General features: G+C 42.9%; 1 protein-coding gene across 5 annotated transcripts in view; it reads right to left on the bottom strand.

Annotated features, from left to right (window-relative positions):
- Pcmtd1 (protein-L-isoaspartate (D-aspartate) O-methyltransferase domain containing 1) overlaps window positions 1-22228 on the bottom strand; it is a 60463-nt gene extending 38235 nt beyond the window's left edge. Inside the window, exon 1 of one of the 5 annotated variants that reach the window (XM_075967100.1) lies at window positions 21992-22228. The gene's annotated coding sequence lies outside the window, so the exon portion shown is untranslated. The remainder of the gene's footprint in view (window positions 1-21991) is intronic. The other 4 variants (XM_075967099.1, XM_075967096.1, XM_075967098.1 and 1 more) reach the window with 4 other exon arrangements.
- Window positions 22229-24540: the final 2312 nt, after the last annotated feature.

Raw genomic sequence — 24540 nt, 5'->3', positions numbered from 1 at the left:
GGCAAGAAAGAACCCCGCCAGGAAACAGGAGCCAAACTGAGCCTTCTTAGAAGAACACACAAATATGTCCAACAGGTACATGCTCACTATGACTCCCCAGAAAAACTCAAAATTACTACAAGGCCATGTAGACCTGTAATCTGAACGCTAGGGAGGCTGACGTGAAAGGATCACAAGTTTAAGGTCAGTCTGGGCTATCTGGCCAGATCCTATCAAAACACACCCAGAACACAGACAGACAGACAGACAGACACACACACACACACACACACACACACTGCACGCATGGACAGAAACCTATACAAACACATATAGGAAGATAGCACCTCACCTTTGTAACAAGGATTATTTTTTCAAAAAGATAAAAAGTGCTGATGAGGGAATGGAGAAATAGGAGCCCTAGCACTGCTGGCAGGAATGATAGATAATACAGTCATTTCAGAAAAACTGAATGGCTCCTTAGAAAACAGAATTCCCAAATGATCCTGTGGTCCCACTTACAGAGATATATTCAAAAGAACTGCAGTCAATACCCGAGTGGGTGTCTGCATTCTCAGTCAGTACCGCAGTATTCAAAGGGTCTACGGGGTACGTGTGTGCCCACCTGAGTGTGGGGTACATACTTGCAATGGCACCAATTGGCAGGTGGGGCAGGATGATTAGAAGTTCAACTACATAGTAAATCTGAGGGTAGCCTAGGCTACATGAGATCTTGTCTCAAAATGAAATACTGTTCTCCCACATGTAAACATGGAGGACACTGTGCGAGCCTAAGTGAGTCAGACACAGGAAAAGAAATGCTGCAAGGTCTTACATTACATGGAATCTACAAGTGTGTTTATTACTAGAGCTAAGGAGGAAGTCCGTGGGAAAAGGGAAAATACTGACCAAAGAATCTGACAAAATGATAATGCCCCACTGCATAAAATGATATGTATTATTAAAAACAATGTAGGTCAGTAAGACGGCTCAGCAAGTAAAAAAAAGAAAAAAAAAACAAAAAACAAACAACCAAAAGAACTTGCTATGGAAGCCTAAAAACTTGAGTTCAGTCTACAGAATCCATGGGAAAGAAGTCAGAAGTGGTGATGCACATCTGTGCCGCAGCACTCCTACAACATGACAGGAGGCAGATGCACATCTGTACCACAGCACTCCTACAACATGACAGGAGGCAGATGCACATCTGTACCACAGCACTCCTACAACATGACAGGAGGCAGATGCACATCTGTACCGCAGCACTCCTACAACATGATAAGAGGCAGATGCACATCTGTACCACAGCACTCCTACAACATGACAGGAGGCAGATGCACATCTGTACCACAGCACTCCTACAACATGACAGGAGGCAGATGCACATCTGTGCCGCAGCACTCCTACAACATGACAGGAGGCAGATGCACATCTGTACCACAGCACTCCTACAACATGACAGGAGGCAGATGCACATCTGTACCACAGCACTCCTACAACATGACAGGAGGCAGATGCACATCTGTACCGCAGCACTCCTACAACATGACAGGAGGCAGATGCACATCTGTACCACAGCACTCCTACAACATGACAGGAGGCAGATGCACATCTGTACCACAGCACTCCTACAACATGACAGGAGGCAGATGCACATCTGTACCACAGCACTCCTACAACATGACAGGAGGCAGATGCACATCTGTACCACAGCACTCCTACAACATGGCAGGAGGCAGGCACGGAGGACTACAGACTCTCACTGGCCAGTCAGTCCACAGTACCCAGTACGTAAAGACAGGGGGAAGAATTGACTCCTGAAAATTGTCCTTTGTCTACACACACACACACACACACACACACACACACACACACACTAGAGAGAGAGAAAAAAATCATAATATAATGAACATACATTCTGTACTAAGTATATGAAGTAACAGATCTATTAAATAGCCTGGTTTTAAATAAAAATGGTGTATTATAACTGTTATTAATTTCTAAACAACTCCATGGCCTAAGTAAGTACAGGCCATCCTGGCCAGTCATGGCACCGGAGCAGTGGGCGGTGGCTACTACACTGGGCTGACAAGAAGCAGGAGCTAGAGGAAGACAAGACTTCATCCACGTAGGCCTTACTTCCTAGAGGTTCTAAAGCCTCAAAACAGCATTACTAGCAGCAAACCCAATGTCTAAGAATAGGAACCTGTTGGGGACATTTCACATTCAAAGCAGAACAACCCATAGACATAAAGAACTACTGCTTGCCCATTACAAATAAAAATATTTAATAAAAAAAAACTGTTAAGAAAAAACAAAATGGTCAAAGACAAGTATAACAATTTTATGGTGTTCCTTGTCGGAGGGGGCTGCAGTGGCACTGCTCATGTAGTAGGAACTGTGGAAACCCAGCAGCTGATTTAATGGGGCAGTCTCCTCAGCACGGGGTAGGAGGAGAGCAGAGGCAAGGAGCTCTACTGGAAACTGAAACCTCCTCAACGACCACAGACAGGAAATGCCGTCCAAAAATAACAGCTAGAGCAAAACCAGAAGCATGTTCATGATCGGTGTGGAAGAAATACCTAGAGAACAGGTAAACCCGAGTTCCCTCTAGTGTGTGAGTCAAAAGATACAAACACAAAAAAGCCAGAGAGCTCCAGGCTTAAGGCTTTAGCTCCTAAAGGGTTTTCATGAAGCACTGAGACAAAATTGGTAATCGAAGGTCACATGGAGAAACTACAAGGGACATAATAAAGTCATGTGGAAAATAACTTCTTTAGAAATAAATGCATATTTAACAAGAGTCTAGTGCAGAAAAAAACAGATCAAACAAATAATACTAGAACTTCAGTAATGTTCCTTTTACACTATTGTATTATTGTGTATCATTATACAGTCCCTGAAACAGTGAATGTAAACATTTTCATAATATTGACTGACCTGGCTCTAACAGCGTTTCTACAGAAGTGAACAGCAGTGCTCCAGAGCCACTTCTGTTAACTTTCTAGGCACCTACACACTTCACTTTATTGTTGTTATTATCATGTATGTGGATGCCGGGGTGCCACGGGGCATGTTTGGGACATCAGAGGACAACTTTTGAGAGCAGGTTCTCTCCATCAACCTGCGGAATCCGGGGACCAAACTCAGGCTGTGCGGCTTTCAAGGCCAGACACTCTTCCTGTTGCACAATCTTGCTGGGCATACTATATGCTGTTTAAACAGTACTGACAGCATTCTGCTTATACTGTCAAGAGAGCTGGACAGGGATTGGCAATCTTGGAAGTCGCTGATGATGTTACCCCCATCATAGGCTTTGACCATTATATAGTATTGTGTCCTCCCTTAAGGATTAATCCAGTAAACCAGGCATTGTGGGAAAGGCTTTTAATCCCAGCACTCTGGAGGCAGAGGCAAGCGTGAGAACAGCCTAGTCTACAAAGTGAGTTCCAAGACAGCAAGGGCTAAAGAGAAACCCTGTCTAAGAAAAAAAAAAAAATCAAAGCAAAAAAGCAGGGAAAAAAAGGTAAGAAAAAAGATTTAGTCTCAATCTGTCCGAGGTGGTGTACTCCTTCCTTTAATACCAGCAATCAAGGCGGAGGCAGGTAGGCAGGCTAGTCTGGTCTATAGACTGAGTTCCAGGACAGTCAGGGATATGCAGAGAAACCCTACCTCTAAAAACAAAACAAAACAATTTAATCTTGACTGAACCTGTTAATCACTTAGCCAGGAGTCTATCTCCCCCCACACTTCCCAACCTCCCCCATCCCTGCAGGAAAGATGGCTTATCTGAAGACATGCTAAGGAGATGAAAAAATGGAGTGGGGGTAACTAGCCTCATAATGAAAATGAAATGAACTTGGAACTTCCCAAAAGTCCCTCTGATGCCATATTCACTGACAAATTTGCCCACACTTGGAATTATGAATCCAGAAAGCGTAATTTTTCCTTCTCTTTCTTTCTATGCCTTTTTCTAAAAGCCAAAGCATCTTTTTCCTGACACTCTGGCCTTTCTTACTCTCTCCCCACCTCATGCTAAGCACTTAGAACATGCCACGCCTGCTGTCTTGGACCCTAACTCAAAAGTCATGACTTTCTTCCTTTTTTCTACCTCCCTCCTTTCCACAGCTGTAAGATTTGCAGCTCATCTGTACTGTTGTTTTACCTCAAACACTAGTAAAATGGTCCCCAAGCTTCCAAGTCCATTTTTAAGTTTTCTTATTAAGAGGGAAGCCAAGATCAGCTCACTAACAATATCATCTAGTATTTCCACTTAATAAAACATTGTTTCATACCATCCAAAGTCATTTTAATTCTTCCAAAGTCCAGAGGCATCATGCTCCATCACTCCATCACATGTATACACAGCAGGACATAAAATCCAACTGTTAGGTAACCGGACCATGAACTGAGTACAACAAAGCTTGCTCTGTCTGTATTAAAGACTATGTTTCAATAATAATCCTCTAACTTGAACAGTATTAAATAGTACCATAAGTCAGTACTATAAAAGGGTTATTTGTTAATAATACTAATCATTTCAAAGGAAAATGTGTCAAATACACCTCAAGAGACACCTGTCTGTGGGCACTGATAACTCCCCAAGTCTCTATGGTGTCATTTCTGTACCTTTGAGTGGGGCACTGTTTCCCAGGACCCTCTGGCTCTAATTTCCCTGCTGTCTCACACAGTTGGGTCTCCTCTGCCCAACCTTGGCATTTCTATTACTTTGGTCACAACTTGCATTATCCATGCCTTTTTTTCCTCATCTATGGAGAAGAAAAACTTTTAGAAGGGTTTAAATCCTATTAAACAATAAAAGCAAAGGGAAAGGAGTAACAGAGCGAAGGCCTCAACAGCTGAAGCACTTAGCAGTTGAGTCTGATGAGAAAGTCCCTATTTACAGGCCACAGAAACGCTGGTTTCCTCCTCAACATGCTCTCTCTGGTGTTGGGAGGGGTGGGAGTCAAAGCTGCAGTTCACACACCTGAAGAGATTAGGGAAGACTCGCTATTCTTCCCAATTTAGACTCGTGGACTGAATTCATCTGGACTACAGATGAACTGCTGAGGGTCCACACAGCATTAGGGCATCTCGGGAGCTGCTTGGGGATGACCGGTGGACGGTCAGTGCTGGCAAGTCAAGTAGGTGGAGAGTAGATGTAGCAGGGCAGGGAAGAGAATGAATGCTGACCCACTTTCCTCCCCAGAACCCTGGAAGGAGGAGCCAATGACTGCTCCTAGCTGCTCCTTTTCTGCAAAAAAGGAAACAAGTTCAGCAGGCCCCAGTGCAGTGGAATCCAAGAGAATGGAATCCAAGAGAACACAACGTTTGAAGAGATAAACAGAACACTCGAACACCCAGAGAGCTACTGTCCCTGGCATCACGGATCAAGGCGGCTTTGAGTCTGGTGGCAACTGCACCAGAGAAAACTATTTTCTTACTGAGATGGGCAAATTATAAAGAGTTAAGAAGGAAAGCAAAGACTAGGCTGTTTCTGGCTTACAGAAAACATCAAATTAACTTGATATTCAATGATAAACACAAATAATGTGTTTAAGATTTATCTTTATGCATATATGTATGTACTCATGACATATGAGTAGTACAAGTACCTAGAGGCCGGAAGAACACTGGATTTTTCTGGAATTACAGACGTTTAGGAGCTCAACATGGTATCAGACAATAATAATGCTTCAGGCCTAAAGCTAACTGCTAATCAGGGTTACACTGCTAATCTTACAGGATGGATGTGTCATCAGTATTTAATGCCTCTGCTCGATCATATTCGTTTAGAAAACCCTCACCAAACAATCAAAATGTTTCTCAAAGGTATTTATTTGTATCTGTTTATTTGTATGCTTGTTTATTTTTGAGGTGGCAGATCTCTTGTGAGTTCGAGGCCAGCCTGGTCTACAAGAGCTAGTTCCAGGACAGGCTCCAAAGCTACAGAGAAACCCTGTCTCAAAACAACAACAACAACAAAAAAAAAAAAAACCTGAAAAACTATTTTGTATGAATCTGACTGGTCTTCACATCAACAATAAGTATTTTGTATGAATCTGACTGGTCTTCACATCAACAGTAACTATTTTGTATGAATCTGACTGGTCTTCACATCAACAGTAACTATTTTGTATGAATCTGACTGGTCTTCACATCAACAGTAAGCTGTGGACAAAACTACTCCTCATGGTGCACTTTAAAATTCTGAATGTGCCTTCAATGAAGGTGATTTAGTTTCTAAAAGAATATAATTTTAAAAAGGAAAATAAATTTTTCAATAAATAAATAATAAAATATTAAACTTTGCCTTTTATTTGGATATCTGAGTCATTCTGCAAGGAAAAATTTCACTTTTTTTTTTAACCTAAGAAATAAAACTGACTTCCTATTTATGCTTCAAGAACAATGCCCGGTAAAGACTCAGAGCACACACCCAAAGCTGAGCTCAATTCCAAGAGTCCTCAAAGGTCAAATCAAATTGACCTAACTAGCAATTGCCTTCTCCAAGACCACAGGTAGGAAGAGGTGTTTAGGTAGAAAATAGAAAATCCAATCTTTGTGAGTCATTAGAAGGCATCCTAACGTAAGAAAAGGTTGAGTCAAACAGTAGACAATACGAATGTAAGGAGACAAGCCCTACCTACTCTTTTCATTTCTTAAAACTGTGTGTGTGTGTTGTGTGTCTGTGTGCAATGTGTTATTGCAAAACATGAACAGAAAACCACTTTTTCTACTGCTTTTTAAATTCTGCTAAAATTATTATACAAAAAGTTTCTGAATTATCAAGCTCCAAAAAAAATGATATCTCAACTGAACCTACACAGGTTATGATAGAGTTACAACACTCAGCAAATGTAAAAGTCTGGTAAGAATTTGATAAGATTTATGTCGATAGGAATGCAACCTTACTAATTTGCTACTCCTATTTGACAAGTGGTTCTCAACCTTCCTAATGTTGCCACAGGTCCTCATGTGGTGGTGACCCCAACCATGAAATATTTCTGTTGCTTCTTCATAACTGCAATTTTGCTATTGTCATGAATTACAATATCTGTTTTCTGGTAATCTTGGTCAACCCCTGTAAAAGGATCATTTGACCCTCCAAAGGGTTCAACCTAATCTAAGGATTGAGAACGGCTGTATTAAATGAATAAGTGTATCAGATTATAACTTCCTATCGTGTTTTCTGTACATTATGAGTTATGTTCTAACAGAAAGCACTCAATTCTACATAAATAAAAAAACAAACATTTAAAATAACAATAGTAATTATGTAATGTATATCTAACTAAGAACCCTGATTCCACAACTTGCTAGATGCCCAAATTTAGGAAACAATTTACATCTCATAGACTTCTCCTGAAAAACGGAAAAAAGAAAAGCTTTGTATTAATAACAACAGCTGCCCCATTTAGCAAACTCAGCAGTGTACACACTTAAGCTGGTTACTTCTTTGTCAAGATGATACAAAGTCACTTGCTGATTGATGGGGGAGGGCCCAGACCACTGTGGGTGGTGCCATCCCTGGGCTGAGCAAGCCATAAGGAGCAAGCCAATAAGCAGCACCCCTCCATGGTCTCTGCATCAGCTTCAGTCTCCCAGTTACTACCCCCTACTTGAGTTCCTGATTTTAATGATGAACTATTATATGAAAGATTAAAATGAACCCTTCTACTCCCAAGCTGCTTTTGGCCATGGTGTTTCATCACAGCAGTAGATTCTCTAAGGCAGCTATCAAGCTCCTTATCCAACTTAACACTCTTCTGACACTACGGAAAACTTTGAATCAACTGTTAAACTTAGCAGTTGTGGCCCACCTGCTTTGAGAGAAAACTGCTAAAGGAAGCCTTTCAAAAGAACCTCACAGATCTGAAACTGGACTACCTGGACCTCTATATTATCACTGGCCACACAGACTTCAGCCCAGAAAGGAGTTATTCCCCAAAGATGATCAAGGCAAAGTCCTCACCAGTAAAATAACCTTCTTGGATGCCTGGGAGGTGATGACCCAACCCAGGAAAGAGCCAGCATTCAAGGGAAAGTACCTGACATACCAAACCATTAGATAAAGTTACTAAACATCCCTGAGACCTGGATTCACCCCTTCTCCTCATCTAATCTCTTTGGTGATAACCAACTTTGGGGATGCCCAGTATTTGTTTGTTAGTAAAGGTGGGGCATGCTGTCTTCCTGCTCAATACCTGTCTTCTATAGAAATTTCTATGTGGTCTGTTAGCAGGTAATTTTTGGGACTGACTCTATGTAAATCTGACTGCTAGAACAAAGGGTGAATGCCAGCGTTCCAAGGCCTCATGGTGAGGTGGACTGGAGCCAGGTCATTCCCTTGCCTGCTCAGAAATCAAACTGCTGAGGTGCTTTGGGAACAAATCCCATTCCAAAGGGAAGAATCAGGGCTTCACAAGGCTTTTACAGATATGACAGTGACTCTTCGGAAAAGACAAGTGTTCCCGCAACTCTGCAAAACAGGTTGCTCCATGCGGACGTGGACGTATACACTTCCCGTGGATCTGCCTACTAGTCTGTCAGCTGTGCGTTAACTGTCTAGTCTTGTGGGCTCCAACACTTAGCAGCATACTAGCTTCCACCAAAACACTAAGAACGTAAGATTCTCCCCATCACACTAAACCCAGTTCCCCTCATCAACATGTTTAGTTAATATAGAACCGAACAACCACTCTACAGGAGTACACTGCTCAAACCCACACTTATAGGCAGCATCACTCAGATTTGACTCAGAATAAACACCCTACAGTTCCTTGGAAGCAAGAGCAGTGTTTACGTCAACACAGTTAAAGTTGTAGGTAATTTTCAGAGTTCGTATAAAAGGCTGCCGTGGACCTGTAAGAACACCCAATACAGGCAGAGGAAATAGCAGTTCTGTGTCCTCCTCGAGCTCACAAGCTGATCATTATTATCAGCAAAAGGTGCACACAGAGACACATAAAAATACAAAGAAAAAAGAAATTCCAGAGACTTCACAGAACAAGAGTGGAGTTCTATAAACCACTCTAAGCATAAAGAGTACACAAAACTTAGGGACAGCACAGATCTAAAGCAATCAGAAACCAATCGTCGCGCCACCTGCCTAAAGGTCCCAAGAGCTTTTCCAGCACATGAATTCTTTGCTGCTGAACTATGGTGACAATAACAATCAAGTGAGACTACTACCTCAAAAACAGTCATTATTGACATTTAAAACTGCTCTCTTGAACTCTGAAATCAACTGCAGCACAAAGGAAAAGCTACGACCTATTTTACTTCTTTGTGTGTGCAAGCCAAAATAGAGTGCCTTAACATTCTGAAAAGCAGATCAAGAAAAATAATCATAAAGGGGGGGGGGAATATAATTGGGATGGAAGAGAGGGCTCAGACGTTACAGCACTGGCTGATCTTCTGAGGACCCAGGTTTGATTCCCAACACCCACCGGATGGCTCACAGCCATCTGTAACTCCTATTCTAGGGCATCTGACACCTGATTCTGGCCTCGGTAGACACCAACACACACGTGGTGCACAGACAGGCAAACATCCATACACATATAGATGTTTTAACTCTAAAAGTTGGCCCTCTCTTCAGGTAAAGCTACTCACTCAGGGTCACAGTGACAGAACCAACTGGCTACAGCATCCTGGTTTTCTTTTCACTTCACTATAAAATAAAAGCCACTAGAAGTGGTACTGAGAGATAAAATGCTTTCCATGTGTTGTTTATAAAATAAAACACTTTTTGTTAAAAATAACTCAAGGATAGTGTTGTACCTTCTACTGATTCAGGGAGAGCCTTTAATCTTACTGATGTGGGGGAAATGATAAAAAGTAATGTCCTGGGACTGGAGAGACGGCTCAGAGGTTAAGAGGTTGCTCTTCCAGAGGTCCTGAGTTCAATTCCCAGCAGCCACATGGTGGCTCACAACCATCTGTAATGAGATCTGGTGCCCTCTTCTGGCCTGCAGGCACACATGCAAACAACAGATAAATCTTTAAAAAAAAAAATAACGCCCTAAGACTATGACTATTTCCACATGTTTATATGTAGGTCTACAGGAGGCAAACAGAAAATAAGCTGCAGCTAAGGTGAATGGGAAAAACCTAATGCAAAGGAAAAAGTAGCCGCTAATCAAAAGGAGTTCAGCATAATTCTACCGAGAAGCAAACAGTACAAAAGCTATGGAGACATGTTTCAAAGAGAGCCTAGAGCAGGAGCATGTTAGCTCATTCTAAGTAACTGAGAGTTAGATCAGTGGTTCTCAACTTGTGGGTCAGCCCCCTTTGGCAAACCTGTATCTCCAAAAATATTCACATTATGAGTCATAACAGTACCAAAACATAATAGTTACAAAATACCAACAAAAATAAATTTACGGTTGGGGGTCACCACAACATAAGGAACTATAGTTAAAGGGTCACAGCATTAGGAAGGTTAAGAACCAGTGGATCAGACAAAGGAAGAATACACTGTTTCCTATACTGATGTCAACTAGTAGTTAATGTTTAACAGATGGCACTGAAGATACTGCAGGAGGCAAAGGCTCTGCTTCTTCATTGGAGCAGCAGTCTTGGCAGGCTTTTCAAGCACCAGGCTTCCACAGTGCACCAAGCCCACAGGCTTCCCCTGCGAATTATGGAGAAGGAAGTCTTCAACAAATTATCTACAAGAACAACTGTTTCTGCTGCTACCATAGGTAGATTCCTGGCAAATTCTACTGAGAACTTATCCCATCAGCCAAAGACACAATGTCTCCAAGGCCTGGAGCTCAGGCCCCAGGTTAGCTTCTTGCTTGGGTGCTGCTCAACCACAACCCTCAACTTGGGGCAGATTTGAGCCAGATATGGCTGCACCTGCTTGTCATCTGGAAGATCGCCAGGAGGATGAAGCCAGCCTGGGTTACATAGCATTATGTCCCAAAAACAAAACAAGGCGTGGTTATGGCTGTGCCAACATCTCTCTCTCTCTCTCTCTTGCTGCTTTCTGCCCCACTCACCTTGACTGAGTTCCATGCAGTTGAAGACAGCTAGAACTCTAAAGGAAAGGACTGCCTTCTGCTCCTGATCCTCCTGCCTCCACCTCAAGTGTGTGTCCCTACTCTCAGATTAGCCAATTTCTTAAACTAAGAAATTCTCCAAATATTCTTTGCCCGAATTACTATAATTTCTTCTCTTTGTCTGGGGCCAGAGAAACAGAATCCTAAAGCCAGAATGGGAATTATGGGGGCAGTGCTCAGGGTTAGAACCTAGGATGCAACTAACACCTGGCTTACCACCTGCCCAGACAAAGCATCCACAATGCCCAGTTTGATTTCATTACGAAACACAAACACTCCTTTTGTCTGGCTTAAACTAGAGTACTCCGGGGTTTCCCTCAGATCCTGGAAGAGTTCTAACACCTGTCCCAGCGTCCACCTTCAGCTTTCCATCTACTCTGATCTTAGAAAGGTGGATAGATGCCCAGAGCTACTCAGGGTACTAGAGCAGCAGCCGCCCACTGAGTGGCGCAGCTCTAATCAGAAGGCACCTTAGGGCTTTCATACGTGACAGTCAGCTTGAACAGTGTTAACTGAAGCACATGAATTTTCCTGTTCCCTCTCTCCTCTACAGACCTCCGTAATCATTAACACAACTATGCATGGACAAGCAGAACAATTAACAGGCAAAAGACAGAAATCTCAAAGGAGTAAGGGAACAAAGAATTTGACAAAGTTAAATTCTTGACACAAATGTCAATCATAAACAGTAACATCTACTGTGACCTGAGAAGGTTCCTGTGACATTCAAGTTGATAGACAAAACAACAGAAAAAAACGCACTCCGCGGACGTGTGCTATGCGCCGGAAAGTCTATTATCACACACACGGGTGTTCTGCTTGTTTGTTCTCGGTGAAAAAAAAAAGTTTTGCAGGAACCAAACAGGAGCTTGGGGATTTTTGTTTTTGTTTCTGAAATACAGCCCTCACTCCCTAAAAGCTCTGTGTAAACCAGTCTGGGCTCAACCTTCAAACTGTGGCAATCTTCCTCTGCTCTCCCAGTGCTGAAATTACAGGCAGAAACTACCCTCCCTGACTAAAACAACATGCTTAACAACAATAACATAAAAAAAAGACACTTTTTAGTAACTTGTGATATTCAACATCATTGCTGCAAACTAGTTAACTTTTTTTAAACAGTTGGCTGGTCCAGGGTAGAAATGTATTGTCACATGCCTAGAGCTCACAAGACAGGTATTTCTCTAAGCACAGTAAATATGCGCAATTTCTTCCAGTAAAAACTGAGATGACTCCTTAAAGGAAATATACAAAAACTGTGGCTTCCATCTGCCAGAAGGGCAATTTAAGCAGCTGTGGGGTTTTTGTTGTTTTGTTTTGTTTTGTTTTGCTGGTTGGTTAGTTGGTTAACTTTTTTGTTTAACCTCCAACACAGTCTGGGATGATGGTTCTCAGTCTGTGGATCTCAACCCCTTTGGCAAACCTCTATGTCCAAAAATATTTACATTATGATTTATAACAGTACCTAAATTACCCTAATGAAGTAACAACGAAATAATGTTATCTTTGGGTTCACCAGAACACAAGGAACTATATTAAAGGGTTGCAGCAATAAAAAGGCTGAGAACCACTGTGTTAAAGTTCTCAGTGTTAGAGAAGCTGAGGACCACTGTGTTAAAGGGTCTCAGTGTTAGGGAGGCTGAGGACCACAGTGTTAAAGGTCTCAGTGTTAGGGAGGTTGAGGACCACTGTGTTAAAGGATCTCAGTGTTAGGGAGGCTGAGGACCACTGTGTTAAAGGATCTCAGTGTTAGGGAGGCTGAGGACCACTGTGTTAAAGGGTCTCAGCTTTAGGGAGGTTGAGGACCACTGTGTTAAAGGGTCTCAGCTTTAGGGAGGTTGAGGACCACTGTGTTAGAGGGTCTCAGTGTTAGGGAGGTTGAGGACCACTGTGTTAGAGGGTCTCAGCTTTAGGGAGGTTGAGGACCACTGTGTTAGAGGGTCTCAGTGTTAGGGAGGTTGAGGACCACTGTGTTAAAGGGTCTCAGCTTTAGGGAGGCTGAGGACCACTGTGTTAAAGGGTCTCAGCTTTAGGGAGGCTGAGGACCACTGTGTTAGAGGGTCTCAGCTTTAGGGAGGCTGAGGACCACTGTGTTAAAGGGTCTCAGCTTTAGGGAGGTTGAGGACCACTGTGTTAAAGGGTCTCAGCTTTAGGGAGGTTGAGGACCACTGTGTTAAAGGGTCTCAGCTTTAGGGAGGCTGAGGACCACTGTGTTAGAGGGTCTCAGCTTTAGGGAGGTTGAGGACCACTGTGTTAAAGGGTCTCAGCTTTAGGGAGGTTGAGGACCACTGTGTTAGAGGGTCTCAGCTTTAGGGAGGTTGAGGACCACTGTGTTAAAGGGTCTCAGCTTTAGGGAGGTTGAGGACCACTAGTCTGGAAGGTTTTAGAGCAGAATAACTATTTCTTCTGCTTTACTGATTGATCAAAAATTCCAATGTAGCTAGTAAATTTCTAGATTAATTTACAGGGAAGGTGGACCCCACTATGCACTTCAAATCTAATACATTTAAAACCTAGCCCCTCCCCTTTCAAATCATCTTTTCTCTGCAATTATCCCCAGTGGCTTTGATAAAAATCTCCATCACTACCCATAACAATTTTTGCTAGGTTATGATAATATATATTTAAAGCATCCTGGACCATTCACTTCCCGAAGGGATAAAAAGTTTAGAAAATACTCAGTAACGACAGTTTTCTACCACTGCCTTAATGAACCACCAAGTCTGTTATTTTGTAATTGTGGAAGTCACAAGTCTGACACGGGTTTCCCTAGAGTAAGATCAAAGTGTCACCAGGGAAACAATACCAAAAATATCAGGGTCCCAATTCCGGGAACTGCCACTCACATAAAAATTGTCACTTTTCCTGAAGCACAGCAGGGAGGCTATTTCCACCACACCTGGTGTGGAGTGTGTGTATGCACACATGTGTACACACATTTAATTAGTACCAACTACATCTACTTTGTTAAATGCTTTGTGAAACAATAAAACCAATGACTGCCATTGGTAACACAAGTTCTTAATAGAGAAAAAGCAAGCGTCTTTCTCATTGTAAGTAACGACGCATTTCACCCTTTTAAGAGCCAAAATGATTTAATAACCAATTATGATGAACAGATATCTATAAGCCACTGTGCAAACGTCTTCTCATTTTTAATTTCTCTGGCTCCCAAAAGAATGCGTTTAAATCATTCTATTCAAATCAACCCCATTAAAATGACTTAAAAGTTACTCTTTTAGGAGAGGATTTACAATGCATGTTGAACCAGCAGAAACCACTGCATGCTTTTCTTGACACTAAAATCCAACTGATTATTTTTGTTTTCCAAAATCTGCTCCTATGTATGAATATGAAAACTAACTACAATTTTTAAATTGGCTCTAGGGATTAGAGATGTAGTCAAACTCTCCTAGCTGGCCTAAGGCCTGAGGGAAATTCTAGTGTCATATAAACCACGCCTGTAACCCCACACTCAAGAGGTGGAAGGAGGCAGCAAGATAAGGTGAAAATTATGTTCAGCTTCATAGTCCACTAATGGCAGCTTGGGCTACATAAGACTGTCTCAAAAACATGCATACATATACATATATACATACATGCATGCATACACACATACAATCTAGTCACCAAGAAACAGTGATGAGCTCGGTATGGTGGTACACAGCAGTAATCTCAGCATGTAGACCGCAAGGCAGGAAAACGGTGAGTTTGAGTGTTAGGGTTGCAGGCCTAGGCTAGAGTAAGACCACACACACACACACACACACACACACACACACACACACACACACACGGGGCGGGGGGGATACTAATGAAAACTGAACATATCAGGAGTCAGGAGTCACAGGAATAAAATAAACTGTCCTCGCAAATATCATAAACCAGTGTTTGGAACTGAAGAATTTCTACTTCCTTCTACTAAACATATGGCAAGGCACAGGTAACAACAGCAGAGCGCTGAGTGATCCATCTGCCTGTGGCTCCATAACCAACAACTCAACAATTAAGTCTGACCATGCATGTACAGAAAATTTCCTGATGTCAGTTGAAGGCCTCAGCACAGCTTGGACTCTGAAGGCACCATGTCCTCATGACACAGTTCCACTTCAAAGGGAATCTGAGCACTCACTGTCCACAGCTATCATCATTATCTGTGGTACATGGGAGCTAAATATCAAGCTGAGCTTTTTATGAAGAGGCCCCTCACAATTACCCGCCATGGTAGTCCCGGACAGTGACACCGCTCCAATCACTGTGAACTTCTTTACACTTTCTCATATTTCTTCAAAGACTCCCCATGAGCGTACTATGCAGAAGCAAAACCCAACAAAATACCTTTTGGTTTATTATGTTATTTACAATGTCTTATAAAGAATAGTGGTTATAAGAAGAGCAAAGAAGCCAGGCATGATGGCATCTGCCTTTTACTAGCATTTGAGAGACAAAGGTAGGTGATCTCTCTAAGGACGAAGCCAGCCTGACCTACACAGGGAGTTCCAGGCCAGCAAGAACTTCAGCAAGAACTTCTTTTCAGTATGAAAAGAAGAAATGAAAGAATACTGGTTCAATGTGCATAAACACAAATGAACCATATCTTCAACCAAATTTAGAAACACACACAGTGGAGTCTAAAACGAAATGGCATAGTCAACTTTTACAAATAGATTTTCTGGGCTGAGAGACAGCTCAGATGGTAAAGTACTCAAATGGCATTGTAGGAAGCCCTGAGTTCAATCCCCAGCACTACATAAGTGGTGGGGAGGGGCACACCGGCAACGTCACACACCAGGTGACAAAGGGAGACCACAATTTCAAGGTCATTCTCTACTAGGTGGGGAGTTTGAAGCCAGTCTGAGAGCCTTGTCTAAAGAAAAAGTAAAAAAGTTAATTTTTATATCTACCAGAAAAACCTGAAAAATCTCTATTTATTAAAAAAAGAGAAAATACTCCATAACCAAACTACTATGTATAAAAATATGTACGAATAAATATGTACAAATACATAGGCTGGGGAACCTATTCTTGGCATTACCTGAAAGAGCAGACACAGATCTAAGAAGCTGCTATGATTTCCATAATGCTACATTTCTAGCCCCTTAAGTCCGAAGGAATCAAAGGCTACTCACTATTTCCTTTGCCACAGCACCGCTACAGCCACTTGTTTGGGAGTTTACATCACTGAGATAGGATCTCGCAGAGCCTAGGCTGGTCTCATACTCATTATATAAGAGAGGACTCTGAACTCTGAATCCTCCTACCTCTACATCCCAAATACCAGAAGTACAGGCTCCACTTTTACAGTTTATTTATAAGATATGGGTATTCATTGTTCTTCACCGCCTTGACATTCAAGAGTATCCTGACATAATGCGTGTTTCAGAATGCATGGTGTACATGTGTACATGTATATGTGCATGTATTTATGGGCATGTATGTGGACGTGTGCATGCACATGCGTGAATAAGATGGCCAAAAGTAAATCTGGAGTGTCTTCATCAATCCACCCTATTGAGACAGGGTCTCTCTCTCACTGACCCTGGTGCTCACCAGTTCAGCTAAAATGGCTGGCCAGCAGCCCCTGGGACCCTCCCATCCAGCCCCACCTCTCCCTGTGCTAAATTCCAGGCATGCTACTACTGCCCCTGGGTTTCCAAATGGGTGTTGAAAATCTAAATTTACTTCCTGCTTGTGCAGCCAGCACGTTGCCAAATGAGTTGTCTTTGCAGCCCCTCTTGTATTCTTAAGGTGCACAAATTTCTTGTTTATACATCAAAGCCTGAGCAATGACTCTAGCACATTCAGAGTGAAAAGCTGGTGTGGGAAGCTCGTAGCATCCCATTCTCCCAGTTCTTATGAACTCTAGCAAGTAGATGGTCCAGTACTGTTCACTCACCAGCCAGGAACCATCAGGTCAGAAAAAGAAACAAGAAACATCTGCTCTGGTTCAAACCACAGTTCCCCAAAGCATGGGGCCCCAGGACGCTGGCTACTTTGAACGCGGAGAACATACTGGAGAAGCCTCAGGAACAGGCCCTCTGAGTGCCTACCCTTATTTCTCCTGCTCCATTTCCCTCCACAGCCGGCCACCGAAATTAGTACTCCTCTTCCCTAAAGCAGGTTATAGAAATTATAGTTTCCACCCACGAACGTGAGCCAGAAAATCGGGCATTTTATTTTAACCCTCCCCTCCCCTCTTGTACTCAGAGCCAGTAATGAAACTCTGACCAACCTTTTCTGAAGGATCCAGTTGCTCTCATTCAGGCATACTGACCTGTACCAACTGGAAGGCACAGAGACACCAGGAAGAATCTTTGCAGACAAGTTTGCTTGGCTTTTCCCCTCCATCACCGCACCTGGCCACACCTCTTGTCTAATTACACTTCTATAGGGCTAGCCATTCTTCAAACCCTCTGAATCCACACGCCTCCTGTGTCACGTAATCAACTACGCAAATCTATACATGCACTATGCTTTTCTCCTGGATTGAGATAGGGTCTCGCTACGCTGTTTCCTGGACCTTGGTCTGAAGACCAGATTGGCCATGAACTCAAGAGGTCGCCCTCCTCTGCCTCCTAAGTGCTGGGATTAAAGGCTGTGCTACCACCACCCTGCTCTATTTTAAACTTGTTCCTCCCACTCCAGTAAAAAGAAGTTCATCTACTGGGTTTGGGTGTTGTTTTAGTGGAGAGAGTAGTCCTAGGGATTGAACCCAGAGCCTGATGCAGCATCCAATCTGTGCTGGTATCCAGACGACTGGAGCTTCCAGATATAACAAAATGAAAATGGAACACACATGATCTTGCTCCATCTCTTCTATCTGCATACACACAGAAGAAACTGTGAAGTGGGCGTAATTCAAATTCCAAAACATTGATGTCTTACAAATTTAGATACAATATCAAGAAACCAACTATGTAAATAAACTGACTTTTATATAAGCGCTTTACCATTTCCTAATCATTTAAATAAAGATTTCACATGATCTACATACTTAGAACAAGAAAATCAGATTGTTTGATACATAAAACTCAATGTTGCAATGTGTGTCTATGTGCCAGAAAAAGAAAGAGAAACAGAACAAACAGAATCAAAGATGCGGCAGCTAAAATGAAATATTTCTTACATGTTGAAGCAGAGGAGTTTTTCCATCACTGGTCAATTCTGAACTCACTCTGACATAACACAGGACTTGGCTATGCTCCAAGAACATCACACACCAATTACAGTGGCTAGAGCATTGGGAGGAAACAACACCACATCACCCTGAAGTGTGAACAGGCGAAATCCACTACCACACAGACCAGGAAGAGGGTCAGAGCTTGTCTTTACACAGGGCTTACTTTTAAAAATGAAGATGAAAACAGGAAAAAGATCCCAAGAAATGAACAATGCATGAGAAAAGAAGTTTACATTCTTTTGTGGGCCAATGCTAAAGTCTATAACTATATAAATTCATGTTTTTTAAGAAGCACTGGAGCCATTTAATAGAGATGACACAGAGGAATGGCGCCTGGAGCAGCAATCCCAGCCCCTCCACATACTAGCCGCGACTAACATACATCACAAGGACCAATTGAGAAGAAAGCGTTCGATGGTGGTAACACACACACACACACACAATGTGTTTTGGGTTTTTACTAGTCACCTGACAACACAATCAGGGTTTTCTAGGACAATGAATATCAGTAAGCCAAATGAAAAGGAAACCCCGGATTAGAGGTATCTTACTGTGTACAGGGCTACTAGAACAAGGGGAAAAGGCATGGTGACAGAAAATACCATTGAGAGCAAGAGTGGAAAATCTGGGGTGACCTTTTGATTTGATGCCTATGTGATTAAGAAAATATTAAGGTTGTTAAAATAAAGAAGTGAGAGGTACAGCGATTCAAAATAGAATGGCAGCCAGTAAGAATTGATCAGAGAGAAAAGCAGCAGCAAATCTCAAGGTTAAAGAAAAATGAGCTGGTGATGCAAGACCAAAACAGAGGGGAGAGGGGGCAGGCACAGCTAGAAAAGTGAGAACCAAAACCATGAAGACCCAATCCAGGCAGGAGCATTGGGGTGCTGGCTTAGAGCAGGTAGAAACCACAGTCCTTCAAATGCAGTATAACTTCCAATTATGAACTGAACACACATGAGATTGCTGTACAAAGTATGCAAAACTTGCGAGGTGCTGAAAGCTACTAATTATTCTAATTCAATTCCCAAGAGGATACAACTAATAAAGAATACTTATAATTAGATATTTTTCCAGTATCTCAAAACTAAGAGAGCTGTGAGTTCATCTTCTTCTGAACCCACACATCTGACTTCAGGGAATCTCTTTATCCTCCCTTTGTTTACTGACAGTCAATTTTCAATTTCATGCCCACTCCTCGCACTTTGCCTTCTCCCTGTAATCCCAGTTCTGGGGGGAACAACTCCGAATGAAATCTGAAATGGCTTTTCTTTTCTTTTTTTTTTTTTTTTGGTTTTTCGAGACAGGGTTTCTCTGTGGCTTTCGAGCCTGTCCTGGAACTAGCTCTGTAGACCAGGCTGGTCTCGAACTCACAGAGATCCGCCTGCCTCTGCCTCCCGAGTGCTGGGATTAAAGGCGTGCGCCACCATCGCCAGGCTGAAATGGCTTTTCTTAAATCCCTAATTGGGATTTTAGTACTCTCACATTTTTGGTATGTAGTACGTTTTGTGTTCTTTACCCTGGCCAAAACAAGACAAAACCAAAATCAAACAAACAAAACACAGGAAACAAATGAAAAAGAGAGAGGGCTAATAATAATTTAAATTGGTGATATAATCTAATCCCTTGTGCTTTTTGTTTAAAAAGAAGAAAAAGAAGGGGGAGGGGGACCCACAAGATCCAAAACAGAGTTGTTTATTTCTGACTACTCACAGGAAGGAATGTGTTCAGGTTAAACTAGAAAGTAAGCTTTCCCACCAGCCACAGGACTGCCCTGTCTCTGGTACTAGGAATCTTGGAGGGCCTCAGGCAACTACTAAGCTCCAACTTCAGCCATTACTCTCAATTTTTGAAAACACACTCAGTACATTCCCTGTCCTCCCTGCTTCAATAACTAAAAGTGAAAAGATTTTATGTGCTATTAAAAATATTTTCCTAGGCTGAAATATTCCACTCATAACTTGTCATCCTTCACGGGGAAGAACAGCTCAAATCTTTTACTATACATGGATTTTGCATCAAATATGTAACAACTATACTTTATTTACATCTTACTATTGGTTATATTTCCTTAAAACTACAGTAGTTGCACCTGCTGTAAATAAAAAGATTAATATACCATGAGGCAGTTATAGATTTTTAACGCCCATGAAAGAAGCAAAATTTAATCTTAATTTCTACTTTGTATTCTTTCCAGCTTACAGAGGTTCATCTATTTTAATATGAAACCACCAGAAACCTCATTTCCAACAACACCATGAGCGTTTCCTACACCTCTCCACAAAGTTCTGATAAGGTGTTCCGTTCAGGAGAACAAGGCAGAGCCAAAAGAATGCAGTTCTAGTGCTCAGCACACCCACAAAAGCAAAGCAGCCCCAGAAAGGCCAGAGGCAGGCGCTCCGGGCCTCCTCTGACTGACCACAGAATCAGGAAGACACTACTTAAGCCTTTATGAAAAACAGCATTAGCATATTGTTGCCAGAAATAACTAAGACACCAGAGAACCACCTCTTCACGTCTTTTAAGCCCAGTTTCTAAATAGAACGCTCACAACTAAGTCTACGATAGAAGGAAAGGCACATTTAGAACAAGATGGTTGCCTGTGATTACTTCAGGAGTGTTTTCCTTGGAAGCTATCAAGATTAGCATAAGTACTCCATTTCTAATAAAGTTGGTTGCAGCATGAACCTGCTCCCTTTTACAGTGTTATTACTAGCAAGTCGTGCACTACCGATAGTCTTCCACTTTCAGACGTCTCCCTAGGGGTCACCTAGCAAAACATTTCATCCGCGATTTCTTATTTCAGTACAGACTTCTAGGCACTGATTTTGTATCATACTTCATCATAAAGCAACCTCAAGTGTAAAGAATTAAAAGCTGCCATATGGTATGAAAACTTTAAAACATGCAATAAAGAAAAAGTAAGCTTTATGTAATCTTTCGGCAGTCACTCCTTCTTGTAAACACTGACGGAGCTCTATGTCAACACTATTCGACCTGCTTCATATGAAAGGATCACATGTGGCCTTAGATATTGTGAAAGTCTCAGCTACTTAGTTTCAAAACACTGGCTTGTAAGCTTGCTGGCCGGGCACGACAAGTTCGTGTTTGATCCGGGCACTTAGGAGGTGAAGGCAGGAGAAGCCCTAAGTTCAAGGTCAGCTTCCCCTACACAAGGGGTTCTAGAGCACCCTGAGCTACAAGACAAAGTCTCAAATCACAAATTACACAATCAGTTTTTAAGGGACTTGCTATTGAAGGTGTGAAGCCAATTTTAAATAGTGGCATTTAAAAATAAAGTATGAAAAAAAAGTGGAGGGATCGATGTTCTACATACGAATGCAATTTTTGTCCATAAATACACTCCTGACATGCACCGGCAAAATCCTGAATGGCTGACTGCATACACTTGGAACTGGGTTACCCTGAGCAGAAGGAGAGTAAACACTGGGGCTGGGGAGCAGAAGCCTGAAAGAGGGCAGGAGTCGTGGGTCTTCATTGTTTTCTTTTTTCTTACAGAGCACTCAATACTTTGGTAATGAAAAAACTCCATTGCTAAGAGGATTCCTCCTACTCCTCCTCCGAGCCCAAATTCTTCAGAATTGTAAAGGCACAGCTGTGGTTTCACGATTTTCAAAAGACAAGCATAAACGAAATAAGCTGAAAAACACCTTGCCTCTGCAAGACAGCTAGCTCGCTGTGCTTCTACCTTTTTCTCCCCTCCGGGGTCTAAAATGCCAAAGCAGCAGACGCGCAGGGCACTTACCGTGGACGCAGGAGAAGCTCAGACAGCAGCAGCGCCGTCCCGGCGTCACGACCTGCGTAGGCGGGAACCCTCCAGGCCAAAGCAGCAGCAGGCCGGCAGCGGGCGGAGCGCCGCAGACAGAGCCTGCAGGGCCGGGCACGGCGTCCGCCAGCGCCCGCGCGGAGGGCGGGGCCCGACCCCGCGACCCGCGGACCGGGGCAGCCGGACTGTCCCGGCCTCCACGACCGCCGGGGAGCTGCGCATGCGCGGGGCGCCACACCCCCCCCCCCCACAGACGCCAGTGTCAACACGGCCGGGAACGCCCCCCAACGCTCAGCCCGGGTGGACTCCGCCCCCTCGGTGACCGCCCCGCCCCTTGACCAAACAACGCGAGACTTGCCGAGGCGGCCGGCCCCACACGCAAATCCCGCGAGAGCTCCCGCTCTGGGCTTTGCCAGAGTTTGTTTTGCTGCGTCGGTCCGGTCCGGTGCGTCTGATGCACGGGCTGCATGTACCAGGGCCTCTCGCCCCTGTCCTCTCAGTGTCTCTGTGGCGGATGGCAGGGCCCATGCCTGCCCACAGGTCCCCTCGGCAGACGCTGGTGTCGCCTTTACGGGAAGGAGCAGAAGCAGGGGAACCCCGCCGCCCATGGGCCTCCGCGTAAACACATCTCTTCCAACTATGAGACTTAGTGGTTTTGTGGGTTTTTTTTTTCTTTTCGTTTCCAGCGCATAAAAGACATGGTCTCCCAAATGCTGTAATTTTTTTCCATCATGTGTTTCCCTCCAAACCATTGCGATGATTCAAAACATTTATGGGTTTCCTAAAGAAAATTAGAACACCGTTGGATGCCAGGTGTCGTGGCATCTGCTTGTAACCCTAGCCCTTGGAATGGTCAAGGCCTGTCTGGCTGCATACATACATCAGGTCCCTACCCAAAAACAAAATTGTCTTGACGCCTCGGTTACAAGTGTGCAGTGTTTAAAAAGTGTAGAGTTTAGAAAGAACAAGCTGGTAAAGTCAGCATGCGATCACGAAATGATCACTTGGAAACAAGTGAAGTTGCTGCTGCGGTGACCTGACTTTGAACTTAACATCGTCTCTGTATTTGCGTTTAAATCACAACGGTCTGCTCAGTGGGCTTTTAGCTCGGAACTGGAAAGCATTCTCCTCTGTTCCTTAGTCCAAGACTGTGGGTTAGATTCCTTAGTCCCAACTTCGGATCTCTTGCCTGGAAGGAAAGCACTCCTCATCGTGATGGGATCACAGTCTTTCAGGATTAGTTTTCCTATACTCCAGACAGAAAATTACACCAAGTAGGTGTAAGGGCTCATACCCTGTAATCCCAGCAGCTCCGCAGATGAAAGCACATCAAGAGTCCAAAGTCATCCTCACTTAAGGCCAGCCTGGGCAATATGAGACTGTCTCAAAATTAATTAATTAAAAAGAATCGTATCATAAACAAATTAAATTCCTATGATAATAGAAATACTAAGAGGTTCCTTTAACAGAGTCTCCAGGTTGGCCTCAAACTTGAAATCCACATGCCAAGCCTTGGCCTTGGGAGAAATTACAGATGTGTTCCATGCCACCTGTTCTAAAATAACAAGCTAGAAAACTTTATTTTTCTACCTTTCCTCTCAGTCCCTGTGGGAATTGTTTTTTAAGTAGGCCTTTTTTTTTCTATTGAATTACAGTTGGACAACTTTTTTCCTTTTTCTTCTCTCCACCTTCCAAGTGCTGAGATTATAGGTGTGTACCAGTGGTCATGTTTATCAAGAGGAATAATAAGTACTCTGTTTCTAAACAGGACCAGGAGCTGCTCTGCTCTGCTCTGTTGAGTTGCCATCATCACACAATAACTTTGTCTACATATGATACCCACCCGCGTTTTTAATCATGTACTGTGTCTTGCTTCTTTTGTTTATCTTTTATTACGTTTGTATGTATGTTCCCACAGATTTGTAATCTAGGAAGGCTGAGTGCTGTGAGTGCCAGGCTGTTTCCAAATCTGTTATATTGGTCAATTTTTAAATTCTTTCATCATCTAGATTTATTTAAAGATTTTAGAATTTACATAGCCTACAGGCAGTTTGTCCTTGGCATGCTTGATCTATCTTTGGAGAAAGCCTGGTCCTGGGAATAGTAGTAACACTTGCTGTAATGACTTCATTTTTCATACCAGGTGGCTTCACCTTTACTATTCAGCAGGAAATACTACAAGATGCTATATGGCGTGGCACTCTAATCATAAAACCATATAGTCAGAAGCCTTCTACTATCGCAAATGTTCACCCTGGTGTGTGTCGGGGACCAGCCTCGACAAAAATACCTCTTGCGTGGAGTTTTAAAAAATATTAGTAAAGAATACAAAGATGCGAATGAAAAAAATAAAACGAAGAAACATAGAACACAGTGCTGGGAGGGAATTCCAGTGAGTACTGAAATTCGCCCACATTTACTTTCCAATTGCTTAAAATACCCCTGACCCAAAAGGTAGGAGTAAGACAAAAGACAGCATTAACAGGATACAAGGAAATAGACATACCAATTGAAGGTCACAGGCTACG

Source organism: Microtus pennsylvanicus, chromosome 3 (assembly GCF_037038515.1).
Source record: "Microtus pennsylvanicus isolate mMicPen1 chromosome 3, mMicPen1.hap1, whole genome shotgun sequence".
NCBI lineage: Eukaryota > Metazoa > Chordata > Mammalia > Rodentia > Cricetidae > Microtus > Microtus pennsylvanicus.
The sequence above is the reverse complement of the archived record's forward strand: the minus strand, read 5'-3'. Positions and strand labels throughout refer to the sequence as shown.